Raw genomic sequence first — 8,296 nt, 5'->3', positions numbered from 1 at the left:
GTTACGGATGGCACACATGTAACTATCTGTGCGTAGTGGGGGCACTGCTATGTTCGGCTACAGAGGAACACGTGACATCCAAAAAAACACTTCAAGCTGCAATTTTTTCTCTGGACACTAATGGGCAGGAAAACATGCATGAGGTGAAGACAACCAAATAATTTTCAATAGATCGCAATTTGGACTGAAACAGGGAATGAGGCAAAATGTGATCATTTGTGTTAGCAAAGCTGGGGTTAATTTTAGTCCAGAATAACACTACTGTATATGAATTAATTTCATTAAATAAAAATAAAAGCAAGAATAGTAAGACTATACAAGGCGCTCCGGACTATAAGACACACCTATGTTTAGAGAGCAAAAATAGGGGAAAGAAGCCCAGCTACACTAACTCCTACTGCCTTCCCAGCTACACGAACTACACTCCCAACTACACTAACTATGCTTCCAGCTATACTCCCAGCTACAATAAAAGCTACACTACACTCCTTACAATACCAGCTACAATGGAGGCCCCTCTTACCTATCCAGTGGCATGCTCTGTCCATACAGCGCTCAGAAATGCTGTATCGGGTGGTTACGTTCCTTTGGGGGTCAAGTGACAAGGCGTGTGCTGTCCCCAGCTCTTCCAGTGAGCAGGTCATGTGACAAGTGCTAGAGCCTTTACCAGGTGGCGACCGCGACCTCCACAGTCGCCGCATCCATCTCTGCTCTGGAGCTCACAGATGTCCGCCACTGGGAGAGAGGATTGAGGCAAGCTGCAGGGAGACTACGAGCAGCTGCAGCTCAGTTTCTCCATGCAGGAAGCAGAGGATTCGGCAGGAATTGGATAAGTAAGCTTGCGTGTGTGTGGGGGATACCGTTTATTTGGACTATAACATGCAATGACTTTTTTCCCACTATATGTGGGGAAGAAAAAGTCCAAATACAGTAAAATAAAATATGTATTTATTCACAAAATCAACACATAATAATGTGTAACATGTATTAACAAAATAATGCTAAGCATCCAGAAATCTAAAAAAGTATTCTAATATAAATGAAGAGGCTGGTTTAAAAGATTTCCAATTTTGTATAAAAAAACTCATTTAGAAAATACTAAACACTTTGAGAAAATAGTCACTGCAACATGCAAAATGGTAAATGGATCAAGAAACAAAAACATACTTAACAGTAAGTGTATTTCTGGTAATCTTCCAAGACAGCTGGCACATGTATAGAGAGTATGCTGCAGCACTGATTGAAGTTTGCTAGGCTCTTTTGGTGACTACTGAGCCCAAAAATATCAGATCCTATTTACTGTTTTATATTCAAAATGACACAATAAATCAATTGAAAATATGTATGTATGTCATAACTCTATTAATGCATCAATCTGTTTCATATAGATTTCATATAGATTTTTGCCAGATTTGATGCTTAAAGAGAATCTGTACTCTAAAATTCTTACAATACAATAAAAAGCATACCATTCTATTCATTATGTTCTCCTGGGCCCCTCTGTGCTGTTTCTGCCACTCCCTGCTGCAATCCTGGCTTGTAATTGCCAGTTTTAGGCAGTGTTTACAAACAAAAGACATGGCTGCTGATAGGCTGAGAGGAGCTCAGTCTGTGACTCATACAGAGCCTGGAGGGGGTGAGGACAGGGTGTGTATAGTTTCTATCCTATCACAAGCAGAGCAGCACATTCCTGCCTGAGTGCCTGAGCCCGACAAAGACGACAAAGGAAAGAAGATTAGATTATACTGTATAACAGAGATAATACAGCCACTGTGCAACTAGGAAAGTCTGCAGTAAGACAGACCACATTAGAACAGGTATATGAACTTATAGGATAGAAGAAACAAGGCTGAAAATTTGTTGCAGAGTCTCTTTAAGGTAAATATAATGTTTATTAAAATGTTTATGAAAAGTACTTAGTAGTATTAAAAATGTACTATTATTTAGTAGTAGAAAAAAAATAATTATTTCTCAGTTTTCCGCCATTGTAGTTTTAAAGTAAATGTGCTGTAATAGATAAAACTGTCAGGTTTTATTTGCCCCAGTTATTAACTACTTGAGGACCGCAGTGTTAAACCCCCCTAAAGACCAGGCCATTTTTCTTGAATTTGGCCACTGCAGCTTTAAGGCCTCGCTGCAGGGCCGCCTCAGCACACAAGTGCTTCCCCCCCTTTTCTCCCCACCAACAGTGCACTCTGTTGTTGGGGTCTGATCGCTCCCCCAGTGTTGTTTTTTTTTCCTGTAAATATTTATTTTTTTAATATTTTTGATTTTTTTATTTACCAAACTCGCCCTCCCCCTTCAGCCAATAGCTTCAGCCTATAACAGCAGATCACCTCTGATCCCCTGGAGGGGACAGCCGTGTCACATGGCTTTCCTCATCGCAGCGCTGTACAAGGTAATTAGACTGCGGGTTCGCCGTCTAACAGTCTTCGAGCTGCGATCGCCGCTGGGAGACTGAAGGCGGAAAGAGCTCCACCTTCCAAGCAGGTATGCGCGCGATCTTCTGCTAGCCCCATAGAAGACCGTTCACGCCAATTGCCGTGGATCGGTCCTGGCGATGCCCTGCCTGCCATGTTGTGTTTCACGTGAGTCTGATATTTCCTCCTTTCGGTATGGAGGAAGGAAGTATTGGAGTAATGAAATACAACGTGACACACAGGGCCGTGAACTTATCCTGACGCTGTCCGCACGTTCAGTGCTCAACAGCGGCAGATGGGAGTCTTTGCAGTGTTTCAAACCAGCTTTGCCAAATTCGAACAGCAACACTATTTTTTTCAATAACTTGAATTGTCTACATTTGGCATATCCTCATCTGTGAGGTGAGTTACCTTCCCTTTTAAACTGCTTTTAGTTACTTTATTTGTGGTAAAATGCTTTCATCCCAGAATTTAGTCATAACAACCCCTACAGGGACTGCATTTTTGTATTGGAGATTAGACATATGTATTGGACATTTTGTTTTTACAACTTTTCCTTGCAAATATCCCCTTTTTTAGTAGGAGAGTGACCGATTCTACTGAGATTTTACAGTCCCTACTGGTGGTCTGGTATATTCAAGTACTCTACCGTGGTTGCTGTTTCAGCAACCTGGGTGTGTGAGTACCCTTGTTTATTATACTATTATAGGTAGATCCCAGTTAATGGACGAGATAGGGACTGTAGGTTCATTCTTAACCCGAAACTGTTCTGAAGTCGGAACACTATGCCATCCGTGTCTCCTGTACCCCCTCTGTGCCCCCCTGAGCCTCTAGTGCCTCCTTCTGTGGCACTTCTGTTCCCATGTCTCCTCTGCACCACCTTTGCCCCATCCGCCACTGTGTCAACTTTGCCCCCTTATTCTCCTTCGTGCCTCCTTCTGTTCTAGTGATTATTGTAACTGGAGATGGGCCGAACCTCCGATTTTCGGTTCGCGAACTTCCGCGGAAGGTTCGGTTTGCACGAATTTTCACAAACCGCAATAGACTTCAATGGGGAGGCAAACTTGGAAAACTAGAAAAAATTATGCTGGCCACAAAACTGATGGAAAAGATGTTTCAAGGGGTCTAACACCTGGACCCCCAGGTGGCGGAGTGGGATACATGCCAAAAGTCCCGGGGAAAAATCTGGATTTGACGCAAAGCAGCGTTTTAAGGGCAGAAATCACATTGAATGCTAAATTGCAGGCCTAAAGTGCTTTCAAACATCTTGCATGTGTATACATCAATCAGGAAGTGTAATTATAGTACTGCTTCACACTGACACACCAAACTCACTGTGTAACGCACCGCAAACAGCTGTTTGCGTAGTGACGGCCAGGCTGGACTGGTGCGCACCATGGCAATAGCGGTTTTCAAGCCTATATGGTCGCTGGGTTGTGGTAGCTCAATGATAGAACAATAGTGACTGTCCAGCTGATCAAATTTGGTCTGACCACAATGAAGCAATGACCATATTATCTTTAGTGTGCCACCCCCCCCCCCCCCCCCCGAGACACTCATATAGACGGCGGTCATTGCTTCATTGTGATACGCAAGCCCCTTCACCACGGCAAGGTAATGATCACAAAGGGGAATGGGCACATGTACATGCCTTTTGTTTTGTTGTTGCAGCCGCAGTGCAGCCAGAAAAATTAGGCAGGCATGTACACGCACCAGAAAAAATAGTATAGCGGCCGCTGCTAGCAGCGGCCTTAAAAATTCAGGAATCCGACTGGAGTCCTGGACCCTGTTGGTGGTGGCGGAGAAGGCAGTCAAGCGGCCTGCAGGCAGAGATGCTGTGTGTGGGGACTGACTTAGTCTTCGGGGCGGGCAGTAGCCCTCTGGGATCTATGCCTCATTCCTTTTGATAAAGGTGAGGTACTGAACACTTTTGTGACTTAGGCGACTTCTATTCTCAGTGACAATACCTCCAGCTGCACTGAAGGTCCTTTCTGACAGGATGCTTGCGGCAGGGCAAGAGAGAAGTTGGATGGCAAATTGGGACAGCTCTGGCCACAGGTCAAGCCTGCGCACCTAGTAGTCCAAGGGTTCATCACTGCTCACAGTGTCTACATCCACACTTAAGGCCAGGTAGTCAGCTACCTGCCAGTCGAGGCGTTGGTGAAGGGTGGATCCGGAAGGGCTAAGGCAAGGCTTTGCACTAAAGAATGTCCGCATGTCCGACATCACCATGAGATCGCTGGAACGTCCTGTCCTTTCCTGCGTGGACATGGGAGGAGGATTACTGGCAGTGGTACCTTTATTGCGTTGTGCTGTCACATCACCCTTAAACGCTTTGTAAAGCATAATTGCCAGCTTGTTCTGCATGTGCTGCATCCTTTCTGCCTTCAGGTGAGTTGGTAACAGGTCCGCCACTTTGTGCCTGTACCGAGGGTCTAGTAGCGTGGCCACCCAGTACAGGACATTCCCCTTGAGTTTTTTTTATACGGGGGTCCCTCAACAGGCTGGACAACATGAAAGAGGCCATCTGCACAAAGTCGGATCCAGGCGTACTATCCATCTCCTCTTGCACTTCCTGAGTGACGTTACGTAAGTCCTCTTCCTCCCCCCAGCCACGAACAATACCATGGGAACGTGGATCAGCACAAGCCCCTTGACGGCTGCTGCGGTTGTTCTTCTGCCGCCGCCTCTTCCTCCTCCACAGAAACACCTTCCTCATCATCCGAGTCTGACTCCTCTTCTTCCCCACACGACTCCTTTTCTTCCTCCTCCTCCCCCCTCTGTGCTGCCGCAGGTGTTGAGGAAACATCTGGTTCCGATGAAAATTGCTACCACGACTCTTCCTGCCATAACTGTTCCTCTTCACGCTCCTCCACAGCTTGATCCACCACTCTACGCACGGCACGCTCCAGGATGTAAGCGTAGGGGATCAAGTCGCTGATGGTGCCTTCAGTGCGACTCACCAGGTTGGTCACTTCCACAAACGGCCACATGAGCCTGCATGCATTTCACATCAGTGTCCAGTTCGGTGGCCAGAACATCCCCATCTTCCCAGATTGTGTCCTTCTACTGTAATTGTACAGGTACCAGGTGACGGCTTTCTCCTGTTCTAGCAGGCGAGAGAACATGATCAGGGTCGAATTCCAGCAAGTCGGACTATCGCATATCAAACGTCTCACCGGCAAGCTGTTTCTCCGCTGAATGTCCGCAAAGCGTGCCATGGCCGTGTAAGACCGCCTGAAATGCCCACACAACTTTCTGGCCTGCTTCAGGACGTCCTCTAAGCCTGGGTACTTTGACACAAATCTTTTAATGACCAGATTCAGCACATGTGCCATGCAGGGTACGTGTCAGCTTTCCCAAATTCAAAGCGGAAAGGAAATTGCTGCCGTTGTCACACACCACGTTGCCGATATCCAGCTGGTGCGGGGTCAGCCATTGCTCCACCTCTTTGTTTTTTTTTTTTTTGTTGTTTTTTTTCAAACTCAGCCGGTATGTGACCCAGATATGACCATGTGACAGCTGTGAAGCCATCATACGTGGGTCTCAGGTCTGCATCATAGTTTGATTTTCTTTCCTCTCCTCCCCCCCTCCCTCACTCCATCATCACTACAATATATCAAATATTCCACCAGTGGCTCAGGTCAAACTAATTATAGTAAGAAAGAGAAAAAAGAAAGTAAGAAAAAACAAAAAAAACACAAACACCAGCAAAAAACAAACTCCACCTACCCATCTTAACATTAAGTGGTTAATATCCCTTTCCGACCACCCACTTATTTTATGGACATGCCCTCCATGCATGAGCCATCAGGGCCGGACCAAGCCAATGGAGGGGACAGGCCTCATGCACAAACAGGTCACATATCTAAGCTGAGAAGCAAAGCAATTACTCTTATTTCACCTTTCATACACATTCATATAAGTGCCTTCTATACTTCAACATATATCCATGCATCTGCACATTCATCCATCCATTTATCCTTACAATTTCAGTTGGTAATATAGTGGTTATTTACATAGTTACATAGTTATTTTGGTTGAAAAAAGACATACGTCCATCGAGTTCAACCAGTATAAAGTACAACACCAGCCTGCTCCCTCACATATCCCTGTTGATCCAGAGGAAGGCGAAAAAACCCTTTTGGTTCTTTTCTCCTCATCCCCTCCACTTCAAATACTTAACTACATATTATATGTTACTTATTTTTTCCCATGCAATTTTCCATTCCTCCATTTGTTTGTTGGTGCCAGCATCTTCTACACTGCCCTCGCCACCTTGCAAAAAATCTGACATCATCCATATCCACTCTTCCATACTGGGAGCTTCGGGGTTCTTCCAGGATTTTGCTATAAGTTTCCTGGCCACAATTGCTGCAGGGATTACTAGTTTATTTGCATGTCTAAAGCGGTCAGGTTCCATGCAACTCAACAGAGCGGTACTGGGATGAAAAGGGGAAGGAAGTTTAATGAAATCTCCTATCTCTCTCCAAAAGTTCTGTATAACCGGGCACGACCACCACATATGCATATATGAACCAAACGCGGTAAGACATCTCCAACAGTTCCCATTTCCGCCTTTAAATTTAGCCATCTTAGAGGGTGTGAAGTACCATCTCGTCATGAGTTTATAATTAACAAGTTGAAATGAGGTATAGCTGGGGGTCCAAATTTCCTGGAATACTGCTTCCCAATCCAAGTTTTGGATATGATTTAGGTCTTGTTCCCAGCTTCTACAGAACTTAGGTAGAGGATCAGTTTGACAACTGTCAAGAAAAAAATATAAATTTGCTGTCATTCCCTTCCCCACCCTCGAATGAAGAAAACACTTTTCATAGATATTTATGGTTTTACTTATATTATCCTTATGTTTGGAAAGGTAGCTCCTGACCTGGAAGCTCCACAGCCCATTATCCATTCTGACCATGTTATAGATCTCCCTCAATGTGGAATCTCTGTGGCCAACCAAGTCTAGGATTCTAACATCTCGAGGGAGCCCACATTCCTTGAGCCACCCTGAAGTTAAGCCAGGTTGAAAATCTGGGTTATTGCGTAGAGTGGTTAGTAATGATATTTTATTGCTCTTTGACATAGATCTTATAACTTCCATGTGGGTTTTAATTGCAGGTGCTAATAATGGATGGCTGATAGAAGGGAGGAGTTTTGCTACCGTGTGGGGGTGCCATGAATCCAACATATCGTAATTAAACAGACTTCTTTCATATGTTGTCCAGAATCTCTTCGGGTCGCATATCCTGAGATCTAAGATTCTTTGCAATTGGAAACATTGGGCATATCGTTTAATATTTGGTGCCCCCATTCCTCCCAATTTCTTATGCCTGCTTATTATCTTATATGAAATTCTGCGGTTTGGTGTTCTCCATATGAAATTTTGAAATATATTGTTCCAGACATTATACCAATTCCTTTGGATGTTTATTGGCAAATTTTGTACTGTAAATATTATTTTAGGAAGAATTTTCATTTTTATAAAGTTGATTTTCCCAATTGTATTAAATTGGGCATTTTTCATTTTACTCAGTATCTTCTCACAATCTTTTTGCACTGGTGTATAATTATGTTTGAATAGATCATTGAAATCACTACATAAGTTGATACCGAGATATTTAATATGAGAATTGGTATAATGAATGCCATACCTTAGTTGTAGGGTACTCAATATTTCGGCGGGACTTTTTATGTTTAATACTGTAGTTTTAGAATTGTTTACTTTATAGTTCGAGTATTTGGAAAATTCAGTTATTATTTTATTTGCTTCTTCGAAAGAGGTCAGGGGATTGGTTAATGTCAAAAGAAGGTCGTCCGCGTATGCTAGTAGTTTACTTTCATAGTTACCTATATGCCACCCAGATATC

The 8,296-nt window shown here is 43.9% G+C and overlaps 1 long non-coding RNA gene across 1 annotated transcript; it reads left to right on the top strand.

Moving 5' to 3' along the window:
- Window positions 1–5,906: 5,906 nt before the first annotated feature.
- Window positions 5,907–7,642, top strand: LOC137525723 (uncharacterized). The gene is made up of 2 exons (XR_011022982.1): window positions 5,907–5,970; window positions 7,548–7,642. It is a non-coding gene; the product is annotated as an uncharacterized lncRNA (long non-coding RNA).
- Window positions 7,643–8,296: the final 654 nt, after the last annotated feature.

Source organism: Hyperolius riggenbachi, chromosome 7 (genome assembly GCF_040937935.1).
Source record: "Hyperolius riggenbachi isolate aHypRig1 chromosome 7, aHypRig1.pri, whole genome shotgun sequence".
Classification (NCBI taxonomy): domain Eukaryota; kingdom Metazoa; phylum Chordata; class Amphibia; order Anura; family Hyperoliidae; genus Hyperolius; species Hyperolius riggenbachi.
Note: the sequence above shows the minus strand (reverse complement) of the source record. Positions and strands in the feature narration are given on the sequence as shown.